The sequence below is a fragment of the Podarcis cretensis genome, assembly GCF_951804945.1.
Source record: "Podarcis cretensis genome assembly, chromosome: 3".
NCBI lineage: Eukaryota > Metazoa > Chordata > Lepidosauria > Squamata > Lacertidae > Podarcis > Podarcis cretensis.
In genome coordinates, this window is record NC_137172.1 from 81278834 (window position 1) to 81296698 (window position 17865).

The 17865-nt window shown below is 41.2% G+C and overlaps 1 long non-coding RNA gene across 1 annotated transcript in view; it reads right to left on the reverse strand.

The window, feature by feature from the left end:
• The window catches only part of LOC307213292, a 90141-nt gene that overhangs the window by 56236 nt on the left and 16040 nt on the right, over nt 1-17865 (reverse strand). Inside the window, exon 2 of the long non-coding RNA XR_013837463.1 lies at nt 10529-10689. This is a non-coding gene — a long non-coding RNA (uncharacterized lncRNA). The remainder of the gene's footprint in view (nt 1-10528; nt 10690-17865) is intronic.

A 17865-nucleotide genomic window follows, 5' to 3' on the forward strand; every position in this document is an offset into this window, starting at 1 on the left:
GTCCTACATTAGGAGGGGGATATGGCTGTAGAATGTGGCCTCTTTCCTACTTCGCTCTGTGCAAGGCTAGTGTAGCCAGGCATGTGCTAGGCAGCATGGATGATCGAGCTGTTCTATCCTTGTATGCCAAACAAAAAGATTCATATGTCCTATCTAAGTGGGCTACACAGAGATGGTTCAGTGTTTGCCTGCGTCTTCATTATAACCTTTTTCAAAGTTTTGCAATGTAGCCATTAAAATCTGTTTCAGGCTGAAACTTGGCACACCATTATATGAAGCATACAAAAGCAAGGGAAAATGGCTTTAATTTCCTGCAAATTATTGCAGCTTGCCCCTGTTCAGGACAAAGGAATATGTTCGCTTGCTTTGATTCCACATGCATAAGCAGTTAATGGAAATTTCTTCTTCTTGGTCTACAATCTGCACATTTTATAAGCTGGTGCTGTCGTGAGCTATACAACCAAGCATTTAAAATATACACACAGCGAAAACCCTACAGCTCTATGCATATATGATCAAACAGAATTTGCATCCTTGCAAGTACGGTAAATGAGAGTTATGTTGACAGACTAAGAACAGATTAAACTTGATTAGAGATTCTCAAACTTCATAAAAGTGAAGGCCCACAAGCAACTTGATATTGCAAACATATAGACTGAGATTCCAGTGGATTTTACCACTTACTTGCAGGTTCAAGGGTGATCTAGCTGTTGTCAGACCTAAGGTCTTGTCAGAATCAGATATTTTACAGGTCTTCTAACCCCATATAGGTTAGAAACCAGAAAGACTCATGCAGAGTACTTCTGCACACCCAGAATGGAGCATGTGAGAATTTTCCCTTAAAGTTTCCACTATTTAACCAAAATTTCTAACTCTCCGTGGTTGCAAGTTGTTGCGGGGGTGTTTTTTTTTTTTAAATCTGAGAAGCAGGACAGGTCATGGAAAGGTCTGTTAAATTGCGACTTCAGCCTACCCAGGGAGAATGGGATGCACACATCCTATTATAACAAACATTATAAAAATGTTGGAAGTAACAACTCAGGCTTAAGCACTGTTTGTGAATTGCCAGTTAAGGGAGGGAAAGAATGTATAGTGCAGTTTCCCTGAGGGTCCAGCTTCCATAGACTGCAAAGGACACGTACAGGCAGGTCAGCAAATGCACTGGGCTAAGTAATCCAGCTGGGCAACTGGCAACTGAGACTTTGTCTGTTTGATTATGCCTTGGTAACTTCTAGATTAGATTATTCTAATAGCCTCTACATAGGACTGCCTTTGAAGACTGTTCAAAAAATACATTATATATGTCCTTGAAGAGTTGTAGAGGTTACCTGTTGCTTTCTGGACAGAATTCCAAGTGCTAACCTGAATTCTCAAAGCTCTTTACACATACTAGGTCCTGCTTGCTTGAAGAAAAACCTCCTTTCATAGATAGGATCTGCCCATGTGATGCCCACCTAGTGGAAACTCTAGCTCACATGGCCCTTAATTGTAAAATATATGATGGTCTCCGCCAACAATTCTTAGACATGGAAACCAGAGACAGAGGTTATATGCTTCTTATTACAGGGGAGAGACCAGGAGCTCACCAAGACAGTAGCCAAGTTCCTCTATTTGATTTTCTGCCACCAAAGTACACTAGAGGACCCCTGCCCTTGCTGGTGTCCCACAGAGGTGAAATAGATTGCTCGCCTCTTCTTCCCTTTGGCAAATGACTGTACTGTTGAAATGGCGACGAGATTGCATTGGCCTATTTATTCTGAATGTTTGTAAGTGATGCCAATAAAGGTTTGATGATCACCTCCTTTCATACATGCCCTGGGATACTAAAGAGGCTCTTTTGCAAGTACCCTTGCCACACAAGACTCCAGCTTGCCTATACACATCCCTCTCTATCTTTACAAAGCAGGCAAACCCTGTTATATTTTGGAAGGAATTTGCCTTGGCCGATGCTGTGCTTAAACGATGAGTTAGAGGCTGCACTTAAACGAGACTGTTGCTTTAATGTTAGCCTCAGATCTATATTGCTGCTTTATTAAGGTGGGCTTGGCATGGGCTATAAGGACCTATCACAACAAAAGCTTCTGAAGGACTGGAGCAAAATATGACACCTGTGATTCACTAAGTAGTAGATTCATTGGGCAACAGCCACTGTATTTTGTTTTAGCCTAGTAACCACTTTCTCTACAGCAGGTTTATTACAATCAATGAGTTCTCTCAGAGGTGCCGGATTATAAACAACAGAAGATCCGCATCTGGTATAGTAAACAAACATAGCTGTTCCTGAAGTTAGTTTTAATCTTTCTTCCCCCACATCTGTTTTAATGTGTGTGTGTTTTTATATAAAAAATGGGAGGGCACACTTCTGAAATCTAAGCAGGTGTCATTCATTTAACAACAAAGCAATACTTTCTGTTAGATCAAGTTGCTCCCTACCTCTATATCCTTACATAAACGAAGTAATTCAGAGATTTCGACTCTACACACACCGTACAATTAAATCACACACGCCCCTCCCAAAGAATCATAAGAACTGTAGTTTGTCAAAGGTGCTGGGAACTGTAGCTCTGTGAGGAGTAAACTATAATTCCCAGGATTCTTTTGCGGAGATGCTTTAATTGTCTGGTGTGCATGCAGCCTTTGTTATCAGTTTATTATTAAAACAGTTTCTAAGGCATTTGCACAACTTTGAAAACATAATGCATGCAAAAGTTGGACAGCACATTGGAATGCATTAGGGAGGGCCAGGGGAAATTCAATGAGACAAAACTTATTTTTCCAGCTCTTCACACCAGGGTTTATGGTGCTTGCAAGGGATACTATAAATGTCTAGACGGGGTATTTTTAGCATTCACAGTCATTGTAGAAAAAGAAGAGTCTAGGAATAAAACATTAAAGCAAACTTTCAGTACAATGGAAGAGGTTTTATCTTTTAGCGAGTAACAAAAGGTGCCTGGTGAATAGTATTTTGAGAAGAAGGGCTCTCTGCATAAATCAACCAGGCATCAACCTAACTAGAGTAGAATGGACGCATATCTACTGTCGGTCCTGTTCAGTTCATGTAAGGCGGAGGTGGCTAACTTGTGGCCCTGCAAATGTTGTTGAGCTATAAATCCTACCATCCCTAACTGGCTTAGGTCACCCGTATAGCAGCCATCCCTGATATTCAAGGATTACATTAAAGAAGGGGAGGACTGAACCCAAACACACTCAAAAAAGTTACACAACACAGTAAGAGTGGACTCTTTTTGTGCTTGAAAAGTTGCTTTGGGAGGAAGTGATTGGAGAATGTTAGAGCAGTGAGTAAAGGAGGCATGGGTTACACTTTTCAGCCTCAGAGCCACATTCCCTTCTGGGCAACCTTCTAAGAGCCAGGAGTGGGTAGCGCCAGAGGCAAAAGCAGGCAGAGCAACTAATGTACATTTTGTTTTTATGGTACACCACACCTTTTCTGCACCCACCCTCCTCACTATCTTCCACTCCAGTCAAGAGGCCTCACCACTTCTCACTCCCTTGGCACCTCTCTGCCTTCTGCTTCCTCCTACAATGGCAGTGGGACTCAAGCAAGCATACACAGAGTGGCTGCTTCTCTGCCTGCTTGCCTCATTAAGGCCTTTCACAACAGTGCTGTGCATCATATGCTGGGAGTCGGGGCAGGGCAGCCCAGAACAGCAGTAGGCAAATGCTGTTATCACTACTGGGATACCAGCTCTGAAGTATGGTAATGGTGGGACAATTTAGGGGGCACCTCAGTACCTGTTTTTTCTCTGTTTCCTCACTCTGCCTAATGGTAAGCTTAGGTCATTTGCTTGATCTAGTCCAGCTTCACTTGGGGATGATTTCCACTGGGGAAGCTGTGAGCAGCAAAAGTATTAAAGGTCAATTGGGTTTATCTTATTCTGTTTATTTCAACAAGAGAATAATTCACTGCTGACATCTCTTAAGGCTCTGGAATGCAGAAAGTGCTTGATGAACTACATTCCTTTGCAATTCACTCTTCAGTTATGTTTGTATAATTGGACTTAAAACCTGACCCAGATGATTCAGTAGCTCACATTATTAGGTCCTGATCTTCAGGGAACTGAGCCTAATTGTACTCTATGGCCATTCCAGGGATAGCCAACTTGCTGTCTGCCAGCAGTGTCTGCCATCGTGGTAACAGCGTCCTTGCAACAACACAGGGTACCCACACATATCGGCAATGATGTCAGAGCAGAACAAGGGTTGCAGATGCCATGGGACATCCCAAACATCGGGCCACACAACAGCCAACCAACTAGGCTTGCCAACTGATCAGAAAAACAGACAGCTTGCACCTGTGCTTTTCACAGTGGATCAATATGCATATGTTAATTGTTAAGTTGTGGGTTGACATAGCAGACGACACAGCGATTTCTCCAAGTAGCTCTTTATTCTTGTAAGCTGGAATAGAACTGCCTGCAAACAGCTCAGCCAGCCTGCTTTTATAGGCAGCCGGCTGTCAACATTGTAACAACAACAGCCCAGAGTTCCCGCCTAAAATAACTGACGTGGACCTGAGGGAAAACTATCTACAGACCTGAGTGAAAACTATATACAGTATCCCCCTGCTGGCCCAGGGTGAAACTTCACTACATAACATTAATCTTTCTATACATTAAGTTAAAGGCACAGCCTGTGACCAACTAAGATGGACCTGCCGCTCGGGCCCTAATTATGCTCTGCTACTCCTCTTTCTCTCCCTGTTCCACCCCTTCTTTTTGGTTCCTGTCTGTTCCTTCAACTTCATCCCTATACTAAGGAATCTGCTTCTTCCCCTTTCTACAGCTCACTTCCACGCTTCTGAAAGATCTTAAGAGGAGAACAATCCCAGCCATCTTGGGCATTACAAGTTTAAATGGTCCTGTCTTTAGAAATATAACGATAGAAAGCCCTGAGCTGATTGTTACAAAAAGCACACCTGTAGCTTTGTAAGATGTTTTGTGGATTCATTTATATAAAAAAATTGAGGAAAATAAACATTCATACATACATAGTCATACATGCATACATACTAACCCCAGTTCACTATTCCTGTTCTATACAGTCCCATTTGCTTATCAGCTGGACCAAGATGGCTCAAGGAGAGCAACCTATTTCTGGTTTCTGACTAAAGGAGAGCGACCTATTTCTGGTTTCTAAATCCACCGTACATTGGCTATCATTGTTATTAATTTAATTTGTATACTGCCCTTCAGCCAAAGATCTCAGGGCAGTTCACAGCACAAAAATACAGAATAAAACCACAAGATACATAATATAAACAAGAAAAAGAACAAAGCAAACTAATAACCCCCCTTTCACACATTTAAAAGGACATAGACTGTTAGTCATCATTTTAAGAACGTCATTTCCCTTGAGCACATGTTGCTATCTGTCTTTTAACAGTGCAACTCTAGTCCTACTCAGAAGTAAATACTGTTGTGCTCAGTGGAACTTTCAGGTGTTTGTGGAACTGTGGTCGCAAAGTGTACCTGACAATTTAACTCAGGAGGAAAATGGTTTCCTGTAATTGTCTTGTTTATTTAAAAACACACATGCACAATTAAAGTAACTCCTGAGTTTTCACTCTTCTGGCACACTTTTATAAGCACACTAAACAAAGCTGGGCATTTTATCTGCTATCTGCTATGGGTGGTTGCATATAATCCTATAATTTCCAGTGAAATAATTAGAGGTTTAATTTTCCATTTCTTTCCACTGTGAGATGGTGTGTGGCTCTAAATGCTCACTCATGTCCGCATGGGTACACAGTTGGCATATGCATTGCTGTGAAGCCAATACTTGTTTTTTTTAAAAAAAAAAAAAAACCTCAAAACAATTCCAAGCAGTATTTAAAATCTACTGAATAATTTATCTTTTCTACTAAGTTTTAGTTTCCTAAATAGTTCTTAATGGAAATGCCTCTTATTCAATAATATATTTTACTGCTTGATTCAGAAATCTTTCAGTCCGAGGTTTAGAAACCATCCCAGTATATCCTATAGCACATGGGAGAATCCTCCAGATTTCAGAACAAGATTGCTTCCAGATGAGCTGTTTCTTGAGCATTCATTATGATTTGTTTCCACAAAGTTTGTGGGGAGGTTAGACAATGTTGTGCTAAGTAATTGTTATCTTGCACTTTCCAATGTCTGCTTGCAAGGTGGGGTAGTGGGTTTGTTGCATAGCAGCACCAATTCAGTTTGAGTTTCACAACCTGAATTTACCAGCATGTGATTGAATCCCACCTGAAAAAAGGAATAGCCTGGAAGCTCCCTGAGAGATGGTGGAGGGTCACTCACCAAACCTAGTGGAGCTTCAGCAATAGTCTCCTGGAGACATCAGGTAGAAGGCAGAGGCAGCAAGGACTTCAGGGCCTCTTGGACACAATAGCAGAGCCAATGTGGTGCTCCCACTGGTGCAACCATACACAACTTTAACCTCATTGCTGCATCTCCCCTTTCTGGAAGCAATAGCAATACCATTGCAGGAAGGCCATTGCTTTAGCTCTGCTCCACCAAGTGAGTCACTTCTGCTCACATCATTGAATAATCAGAGAAATGACTAACTCACATTAAGAAAATGCAAACCACCAAATGGAAAAGGTCTTCCAGAGATACCTGAGAGTCAAAGGCGAAGATGCCTGTTGAATCTCTGCAGGAAGAGAGTTCCCCAGAATGGGAGCAGCACCACTAAATACCTGTCTTCTAGTTCAGGCCAGCTGGACCTCTGCAACACAGGAGGATACCGAACAGTGCTCCTCTGGATGTTCTCAGGAACTGGGCTGAGATATAAGGCCTCCGGCAGTCCTTATATCCTAGGCCCAGTTTTTTCAGGACTTTGCATATGAATACAAGAACTTTGTAGAAAGTAAAAAGGAAACCCAGGACGGATTGTTGGAAATGCCAGCAGCTAGGTAGGAGGAAAGCAAACATTTCAACAGACCTTACCCGAGCTCATTTATCCTGAAGCAATCCTCTATGTTGTTAACATTATACCGCTGTTATAAAGAGGCGCCAACAATGGTCATTATCCTCCAATAATAAAAAAAAAATTATCAGTATGCTGCAGTGGGTTTCTACAAAGTAGGGCCACTAACCCCCTCTAAAATTTGACAAAAGGAGTACTGTCAAGATAAATGTTTGAAAAGGTTAGTGATGTAAACTTCCTGCTGTAATCCTTCTGAGATTGTCAGTAATGTGTGTGTGTGTGTGTGTGTGTGTACGCACTCACGCACGCGCAACATGTTGTTTTCTATTAGGCTTGTTTGATCTATTTGTTCAGACTGGAAAGCTGTTCCTTGGCATCCCGCTGTGTTTTGTAAACAGCCCCAGCAACAAACAAGGTTTTAAATGAAATCTGTGTGTAATCAGAAGACTCCTATGCATCTTATCAGTTCTCCTCAAATATCCAGGTACCTTCCTGATCAACTCGTACATTTATCAACTTTAAAATTAGATATTCCATCAGTTCCTTTCAGGTTCTTTTGTCATAAGGCTGACAGATTACTACAGCCTGACTTTGCACATGAGAAGAACGATTATTTGTTCTGGGGAGGGGACAGGGGATAGGGGAGAAACTGAACTCAGTTCACATATATGTAATACACACTTTTCCAAACAAAAGGCAGACTGAAACACAGCCATCCTTTGAAATTCACACTTCTCTGAGTTTTGCAATGCAGTTCTCCAGCCAAGTAATGTGTGCAAAAATTCATGTATTGGCTAAAGTAACATACCAAAAAAGCATATTAAGGCAAACTGCTTTGCAAAAAAAAAAGTTAATTAAATGACTCTAATTGTTCAACCTAGTAATGAAATAATGTTTTCAGGTGACTGAATCACACCGGAAAATAGTGACCGTCTGAAAGTGCCCTTAGTTCACATGGGAGTAAGTGAAGTCTTTGTGCCCCTCTTTAGAAATATGCTTGCTGACCAGGTTCAAAAGACATACTAGTTGGGGCAGTGGTGTTGCTAACATTTTCAAATTCTATACATTCATTCATTCAACTGAACTGGCCACTAAGATGCTTTAGATTAGGCACTAGTAAAGGTAAAGGGACCCCTGACCATTAGGTCCAGTCGTGACCGACTCTGGGGTTGCGGCGCTCATCTCGCTTTATTGGCCACCATGACTAAGCCGCTTCTGGCGAACCAGAGCAGCACACGGAAACGCCGTTTACCTTCCCACTGGAGCAGTACCTATTTATCTACTTGTACTTTGACGTGCTTTCGAACTGCTAGGTTGGCAGGAAGATTAGGTACTAGAGCCCTTTTATTACAACACTTGGTATAGAAGCCTTTCTTTTGAAATATTTGCAGGATTGCAATGAAACATGCAGCTTACATAGTAAACTCCTGCACACATGCCAAGCCAGCAGCTTTACTTTAACTGAGGTTAAGACTTAGGTAATTTACTATGTTGCCTTCCTACACAGAAGAAACATTTTTTGTTGACAATATTTCCCAAGAATGCACTGGCTTTGGGCTTCTCTCACTTCCTTGACAGTCAGAGGTATACATTTGCTGGATGCAACTTGATTTAGGAAAAGAGCACCCTCTATCTGTAGCACTTTCTGCAGTCCAATCAACCTGCAACATACTCAGGAAAACACAACCTTTGCTAAAGCTCATAACGTACAAACCAAGAATTCCAGAAGAAAATCACAGATTGGGAGAGCCCAGTCAGAAAATAAATAAAAGGGCTCGGATAAGGTGGTCTCGGCTTGCTTTTAAGAGTTGATCATACCGGCAGCAGAGCCCTCCTTATATGATACATACTTCATTTCCCTACAAACCTGCTGCAAAACTGACATTTGTCAGCCAGCAATGTTTGCAATGAAAATGTATTTATAAGCTTTCCAAGTCCATTATAGGCCAAGCATATCTGATTTAAGATTCGCTAATCTTGTTCAGAACAGCAAAAACTCATTTTCTGCACAGGAAGTTGCTGCACAGTAGCAAAGTCTGCAGGGAAAGTCGGTATTTAAATTGATGAGGTAGGTTATGAATTAAATGCTGAGGTTCCGATGCTCTTAGGCGTTCACGTGGCGGCTTGTAGGAGTGTGGATTGTGTATGGATTGGCACCTCCAGGTGGAGCTGCTGCCAAATTACAAGGTGACCGTGGGTCCTTTCACAGGTTGTCAGGATGATCACATCAGGGATAGATGGATCTGCCCATTTTGGTTTCTTTCCATTTCTCATTTTCCAAATATTAAATTCGGTTTGCCACATTTCTGAATCAGGTTGCAATTTTTATTTATTTTTTAATGTATTCATGAAAATTCATCGCAACACGCCTATCCTCTTGTGGCAATACCAGTTCGTGCAACTGGCTCTGTCATGCAATCCCAGTTGGTTGCAAGCATTGCATTATGCAACAGTGGCTTTTTGATCCTTATACCAACGTGTCATGCTAAATTTTAAATGGTGGGAAATAACTGTATGCCAGAATAGTGTCCCAAGTTTCAGCAATGCAAAATTTCTACAATTTCCCAAGTTAATGGGTTTGCAAATGGACTTTTTTCTGGAAATAATTAAAACAGAAATGAATGCTAGCCTTTCACTAGATTCCACTAGATTTCCGGAAGTGGCTTTTACAAGGTGTAAGACTTTCACATAAAACACAGAAATGCTCAGGTAAAGAGAGAGCAGGAAAACAGAATAAAGTGCTGTCTGGATGCAGCCTAAGTCTACAAATTATCATGAATGAGTACAGCCACAAGGCAGCAGAAGTTTAGGATCAGAGTTTCCTTCTCCTAGATGGGCTACCTTCCCCTGTCATGGTACATAATGATTGCATAGTGTGTGAATTTGGGGAATGCATGCTAGAGCATATTGCTGGTTCCAGTTTTTTGCGGATTCTTGAGCAAAATACTCTTAAGAGCCATCTCCCTGAGTTTGCCCCTTTTCCTTCCTACTATTGCCATGCCCTCTTTGCTTGCCTCCCATTCTGGGTCCATTCAGCACCAGCACACGGAGCTAGAAGACAAGGCATGCAAAACCTACTACAGTGGTACCTCGGGTTACATACGCTTCAGGTTACAGACTCCGCTAACCCAGAATTAGTACCTCTGGTTAAGAACTTTGCTTCAGGATGAGAACAGAAATCGTGCTCCTGCGGTAGCAGGAGGCCCCATTAGCTAAAGTGGTGCTTCAGGTTAAGGACAGTTTCAGGTTAAGAACGGACCTCCAGAACGAATTAAGTACTTAACCCGAGGTACCACTGTACTCCTTCTCCTTACTGCCTTTTCGTAGAGGGCAGGTAAACAAGAAGCAATAGCAAGGAGGATGAGGGGCAGAGGAGGCCCTGGAAATGGGGAGTACAGACCACAGCAGATGCCCAACAACACGAACTCTGGCACCAGTCCCACTACAAATGTGGAATTGCATAACTCTTACTACTACCAGGAGCTATGCTGCTGCTTAGCATTGTACTTAGCCTCCGCCAGGGTTACACTGGGGGCAAGATCATAGGATGCATCATCTTTTGTGAGCCTCAAGAAACTGGGGGTGAGCAATCTCTTTGTACCTTCAGTTCAACAGCTTGCTTGTGGAGAAAGGCGACAACGCCAAGAGAGTTGTGGCTGCCTGCTTTTCCACTGTTGCAAAGTCACCGCTGGCCGCGTCGTCCTCTTCTTTTCCCCTGCTGACTCCCAGTGCCTTAGAGCAGGTGAGAACACCAGAATCAATCTGTAATTATAAGAAAATTTACACTTTCCCCAGGAGTTAATATACTTTATTCTAGGCAGTTTTATGGGAGGCAGCAAAGCTTATCCTGAAGCTGATGGTCATAACAATGAAATAATAGTATAATTTTTCCTGCTCGAAATATGGCTTTTAAGAAAATTACATTAAGAGAAAGAGCTGCTCTAGGACCTCATAAGGAAGGTACTTAAAGAGTCATTATCCGCGGAATTCTGGGGAAGTGTCAGGTTCATTTACTATTTGAACTGTATAAAATTCCAAAATATCTTTCTTTTGAGCTATTGCCCACCCTCTTCCACATGGGGTTAGTGAAACATTATTTCATTTTCACTGTTCTTAGGAGACATATTTTGTTTGGGAGATGGCAGCTTCAGAACACAGACTGCTATAGGCTCATTCGGGCAGAGTGCCTTGGCATCGCTGGAGTTAAAGCACTTTCCATAAATGCATCCTGGCATCTACATAAATAAACACATTAGTTTTCCAAAGGCTTCTGTTTTCATCACAAAGGGAAAACTTCACATTCAAATGAATATATATATATATATATATATATATATATATATATATATATATGCACTATTATAAGCATAATTGGAGTGCACAGTGCAATTAGAAATTGGAAATTTTGCTCCCATAGCTGTGTGCCCAACTAAGCAGCCAATTTCACATGGGAAATACCAACATGATGAGTCTTTAAAAAATAATAATAATAGTTCATAATGAGGTAAACCAAGAGGTTCAGGACTTGAAATTCAAAATGACTGAAAATCAGCTAGGCAGTGTATGTTGCACTTCAATTTCCATGGCCTTATCAGGACAGGGAGGGAAGCTCTAGACACACAGACACACCAGATTAATCACTGTCCCAAGGGAATTTCTATTCCCACCTATAGCATTTTCATAAAATGTGTACCATATTAAGCTCATCCATTTCGCCAAGGTGCTGAGTAAGTAGAACAGGGTGCTGTGGTTGCTTAGCAACATGCTTTTCCTTCTTCCTTAACATAGGGGGTGTCTGAGGTGGGGCTGCTTATTTGAAACTGACATTAGCAACTCTGAGAGCACCCAGCATCTGGTTGCTTGGGATCCCTTGAAGAACTAGTGCTGTATTGGCAAGCATCTTCTACAAATACATATTGAACTCTTCTTCAGCTGGCCTCTTTGGAGTGAGCAAAATATACCTATATTGTCCATGCTATTTGTCTCTTGCACGGAAGCAAGCACCGCCCTATCTCTGAAATATGTTGCCTCAATTCACTGATTAAGTTACCAGCACCAGCAAAGTCAACCAGGTCCTTCCATTGTCTTCCACAGGGCTAAATGTCATACTTCTACAGGTATTTGCTGATGAGAGGTGGAAGTGCTTGTGTGAAAGCTGTTTTCTGTGTTGGAGTGAATTTTCAGTTTGAATTTCACACAAGTAGCTTTATGCTTGAAAACTGGGCAAGGTGTTGAAGACTTTACTATGTCAAAGACAACTGTGTGATTCAGTTGGGGTATTGGATTTTGGTCTAGCAAATGATCACAAATGTCTTTACAATATTGATATTTGTCTAACTGCAAGGTGCTAGATGCTGAGACATGGACACCATCTGCACTAGACATCAAAAGCAGCATCATATCACTTTAAATAGTTGCGGCTTCCTCCAAAGAATCCTGGGAACTGTAGTTTATTAAGGATGCTGGGAGTTCTCAGAAGAACCCCAATTCCCTCACAGAACTACAGTTCCTAGAGTGGATGAATTTCTCTTCCCAGAGAACTCTGGAAATTATAGTTCTTTATGATAGTCTACCAAATATGGACACTACCTTGCCCTAGATGGTTTTGGCCCAAGCTACTTGAAGAAGCTACTTGAAGGCCCAAGCTACTTGAAGGTGTGCTGTGATGTCAACCTGCCCATTCCACGAGATCAACATCAGAAGTTTGGCTTAGGTGTCCACCTGTTAAGATTGCTGACCACCTGTAATAAAGTCTTCTCCGCTGTGGCACCTCTCTTGTGGAACTCTGTCCCTTTCAGAGTGTGACAGGCCTCATCTCTTGCAATGTTTAAGAGGGCATGGAAGACCCAGCTCCTCTCAGTGGCTTTTAGTGGGTAACTGGAGTAACTGGGTATCTGGAGAAACTGATTTTGTGTGGCTCTGGGTTTTAATGTTGCTTTGCTGTTTTATTCATTTGATTAATTTATGGAATAAAAGTTTCCTCTCCATCTGTCTTTTATGTATCATAATGCTTGTTTAAAAAATTAAACACAGTGTAAGCTGCTTTGTAAAGAATATTTCTGAAAAAGTAGGCATAAGTTTATTAAATAAATAAACGAACAGTGGGAGAAGGCTTTTGTCCTGTTTGTTGGCTACTGCGGGCATCAAATGCTGTATTATGTAGGCTTTTGGACTGACCCCCATGGGGCTCTTTTTACAATCTTTGGGATGTTTCAACATAAAGAAAATTACCTTGATTCAGAGAACTGGGATTCATGACCTTCCTATTGATTTTATGGTTCTAATGTAAGCCATCTATCTTTGAGAAAGTAACATCTTATTTCATTAAGGGAAGGTATAACTGCATCATCTTTTAAGACAAGCCTTCTGGTTACGACTCATACTTAGTTTCACCTGTGTTTGCATTCAAAGCAGTAAAATCTGAAACAAAAACACAGAGGAAAAATGCTCTGGAAAACTTTTTTTTTTAACACCTTTAAATCTGACTTCATCATCTGAGACAGCAGTAAACACATTTTTTTATGGAAGGTTTCGAAGGCTATGTAAGAGAAGGACATAAAGAGCCCTAATAGATTTTGAGCAGAAATCCAACCTTTATTGGGGAACTTTAGTGTCCTCAATAACGACTTGTCATTTGTCTCATTAAGCTTGCCTAGAGATTTGTTTTGCCGGACAACATCTGCGGCCTTCTGGTTCATGGAAAATGGAAAAAAGTTAAATGACTTGTCATGGCAATGCGGTTGAGTGAATCAGTAATATTCTAAACTGCATTTCACAGGCCAGTGGCCTACAGCAGGCAGAACTGACATGGCATCAACAGGCAGACATGAGAATAGAGAGGCCTCCCTGCCACCCCCAGTGTCCTCTCCCCACCACACCCTCCAGATGAACTTCAAAGTGAAAGCAGTATTTAGCTGTAGCCCGTGGAACAGGCTGCAGTGTGTGCTTCATTGTGAGGGGTATGTAGTGCCCGCAACAGTTTCTCTGGTTTTCCTATGTGCGCACAGGGCCCAAAAGATTTGTGAACCTTGTCCGACAGAAGTCACTTCCAAAATGGAAGTGTGCCACGTCACCTATGCTCTGCATAGTGCCTAGAGCATGGCAGTGTTTAACAGCAGTCCCTTTCACAAAGCCTGAATGCATATCAGAGTTAAGGCAAGACAACTTCTTAAGGAACTGAAAGAGCAAAGATGTCCTTATTGCAAATTTAGTACTCCATTTAGGTGGAGAATATTGAAGTATAATGCAGTGCACAAGACATAATGTGCCATATGGTATAGTGCAGCCTTGAAGAATTCCCATATGCTCACCCTCCTCGGCCTAACAAAGGCATCCCATGTGTTTGCAATAAGCTGGAATTAACTTTTTAAGTTCTTCCCATCCTCTTTTTCTTTTCTTTTTAAAGAAGCCTCAGAAATCAAAATAAGATGAGAGAGAAAATGAATACAATAATGGATGAACTTTAAAGAAATAAATTTCAAGTTGTTTGAATCTATAATTTCACACCAGGATAGGTTTGTTGTATCTGATTCTTTAAAAGGAGGAAAAAGCCCATCTTCACTTAAATACCCTAACTATTCTATGGTTGGTTAAAAGCCATTTTTGCAGTCGCAGATGGTGTCATCTGTGATAAGACCTCCTGCAACAGAGATCAATAAAGCTTACTTTAATAGCACTTTTTTTCTTACCCGAGAACCTCCAAAATTATTTTGCGCCACAATGATCGCTATTGGGTGGGAAATAAAAGGAAGCTGAAATCTATCAAAGTTTTCTTAGCAAGGAGGATTAGTTCAGAACGACACAGCATGATAGCTAAAGTTCTCTATCAGCACAAAACTGGTGTGCAGAGAAAGACTGTGATAGTGTTGTGGGTTTTGTTTTGTTTTTTCCTTTTTCATTTCAGGGGCAAGAGACCTTGATTCTTTTAATGAAGAAACAAAGGAACAAAAAAATAGATACACACTGTTTTCAAGAGCCCATGGGCATTCAGTTCAGAAGGAACCAGTAATTTAACAAAAGTTTTCTCCTTGGGAGCCTTACAGCGGAATAGTAAGGCTAGAAATTCATCCTGCTTTTTTTCAAATAAAAAGAGCAATGTTTTAAAGAGCATGAGTCTAAAGGTACATACTAAAGGTATGAGTGCTACTTTTGACTTAGGTGAGCCAGGAACTATAGTACACACTCATTGTGAGGACATGCAAAGAAGCCAGAACCAAAGGACAAGCCAGGAAGCAGGTGTAATGAGTAAGCCACAAGTCAGGGTCAAAGAATAACCAATGAAGTGGCCTGAGACAGTGGCTTCACCCTGCCTAAAGGCTGGGACGGCTCTGTTCCTACCCACCAGCTCTGACCTGCAGAACTGCATTTTTGTATGGCCACAGCAAACATGGAATAATATAAAATGCCATGGTTAGAAGCAGATGTTTCAGAACAGAGTATTAGTTTCACAAGGTGATCAAATCTCTGTAATACTATCCCAGGCTGTTTTTCCAGCAGCACAGGGGAAGTTCTAAATCACCTGTTGTATGTACAGTGCAAATGTGTATAAGAGCTCCAATTCTGAAAATGGGAGTTTAGTGAGGATGCTAAGAATTCCCAGCATTCCCAAGTTGTCTTCGCAGAACTACAGTTCCCAGGTTTCCCAGAGCAGAGGAAGTAATTGTTAAAGCAGTTTGCCAGGTGCAGCTATGGCAGCTGTATAGCAAATGTGAAGGGGGAAATAACATTTGATTTCATTTTTTAAGTCATAGTTCTCTTTCATAAAGATCTGTTATTGGCCACAATCCAGTGATAACACTTTCTGAGCAAGCACTTGCACAAGAGATGCTGCTTCATACACACCTCCCATTCATTTCAATGGGACCTTCATGAGAGAAGGTCCTGGTGAAATGTGTCCTTTAATTATTTTTGCATTTTGTAAGCAGATGGTCTGACTCAAGACACTATGCTTCCCTCTAAGGAAATCTTCTGAACTTTCCATTATTTCCACTAGCATACAGTACAAATTAAAACCCTAAAAGCCAAAAGCATCGGACAGAAGAGACATTGTCTAGGAGATTCTGAACATATTAAATGCCACTTATAAAAAGCAAAGCTATGTTCAAATGTCTATTTACCTCCTGCTGTTTAACCATATTAAAGATTAAAGGCAATCATTTTGCAACCTGAAAACCTCATAGTACCATCTTGAGAAGAGCGTGTCAGCATTCTAGATACGGTAGCTACAAAATCCTTGTTGCTGTGGATTGCTAACTTACGACATTTACCTAAACTGAGTGATTGCCATTGTAACACAGTGAAACAGAAAGACTTCTAGACAGATATGGGGAGCCATTTTCAATCTGAAGACCACGTTTCCTTGAGGACAACTTTCCTGCAACCACCAGTGGGGGGTGGGGGCCAGAGGTGAGAGAGAGAGGAGCAACGGATATGATTTTTTTTTACATTCCACCCATGCAAAAGTTAGAGGTTTACACACACACACACACACACACACACACACACACACACACTGTTCAGCACCCTCCATCAAGGCAAGCAAGACTCACATTCACAACTCAAGGATATAATGCCAGCCAGGCCAGAGTTCTTAAGGAGGGTGCTAAGGAGGGCTGGTCTGGGGAAAGAAAGTGGGACTAGGGAAGTGGGACGTGGCCTGGGAAAAGTACCAAGGACTGGATAGAAATTCCTAGAGGGGCGCATCCGGCCACACCCCCACCCCACCCCAGGTTTCCTACTCTCTGCTTTAGCTCGGGGTCTTTGCTTTGGCTCTGCATCCTTTTGACTAAAATTGAGTCTCTCTGCCTTAAAATGCCTAAGTCTTTGGGGAACTTTAGAATGATGAAGAGGGAATATCTTTAGAGCTTTTGTGTGTTTCAGAGCTTGCATTTACATGCATTCAATAACCTTTGGAATACACTTAGCGGCTGAGAAAGATACAGTGAAACTGGGGACATATTCATTCTGGTAATTGAGAAAGCTTATTCCAATGGAAGTGAATAAATGCATAGCACTCTTTGCCATTTATTGCAATATTCCTCCAAATGTTTCTTCTTAAAATATGTGCATAGACCATGGGTTATCTCTTTCTGATAAAACTCCTTTAGATTATTCTATGAAGAATTTAAAAACTTATTTTCATCATTTCAATATTCCACCTACTTAAAGGACCTCTTCTGTTCAAAATCTTTTTTTTTTAAGGGAGAAGGTTGCATTTTATTTTAATATATTGAACTGGTAAATACAAATTACAATCTGTCAGGGTTGTAATTTGAATGAACAGGCTCACAGAATATATTTGCTTTTGTAGTCATCTTAGCTATAAACCTTGCCTAAAGGTGAAAAGCTGTGCTTTTCTGACTAAGCTTTCACTTTGGAGTATGTATTGAACCACATTTCACCCAGTCTCTGTTGGGTTTTTTCATTTAAAAAAATCCATTCAAAATTTTCTAGATACAGTGGTACCTCGGTTTACGAACTTAATCTGTTCTGGAAGTCCATTCTTAAACCGGGGCCTCTGAGGGAATATTGAATAAAAATGTTTCCATCCACCCTTTCTAAATCTTAGCTTTCCTGTTAAGCCTGTACTGCTGTCTACCACATGATCCACAAGTATGTGGGGTCACGGATGGCAATTTCTAGACTGTAACATTATCATACAGAAATTAAATCAGAATACCCCATACAAGTAGAAAAGGGGAGGGAAGGCATTTTAAATATGAAAAAGCTTGTCTAGGCCACATTTTATGATTTATTAGCATTAAAGGAAGCTTGGCAGAAATGTTTGACACAGCATATCAGGCCAATTTTTGCCGCCTCCTCAAACATCCATCTTTAGGACAATTAATTGCAAATTTGCTGTGCTGATAGATGTACACATCATAGTTGCCAGATGTTTTTAGGCTCCATGTAATTGTTGTGTCCCCTTACACCCCTTAG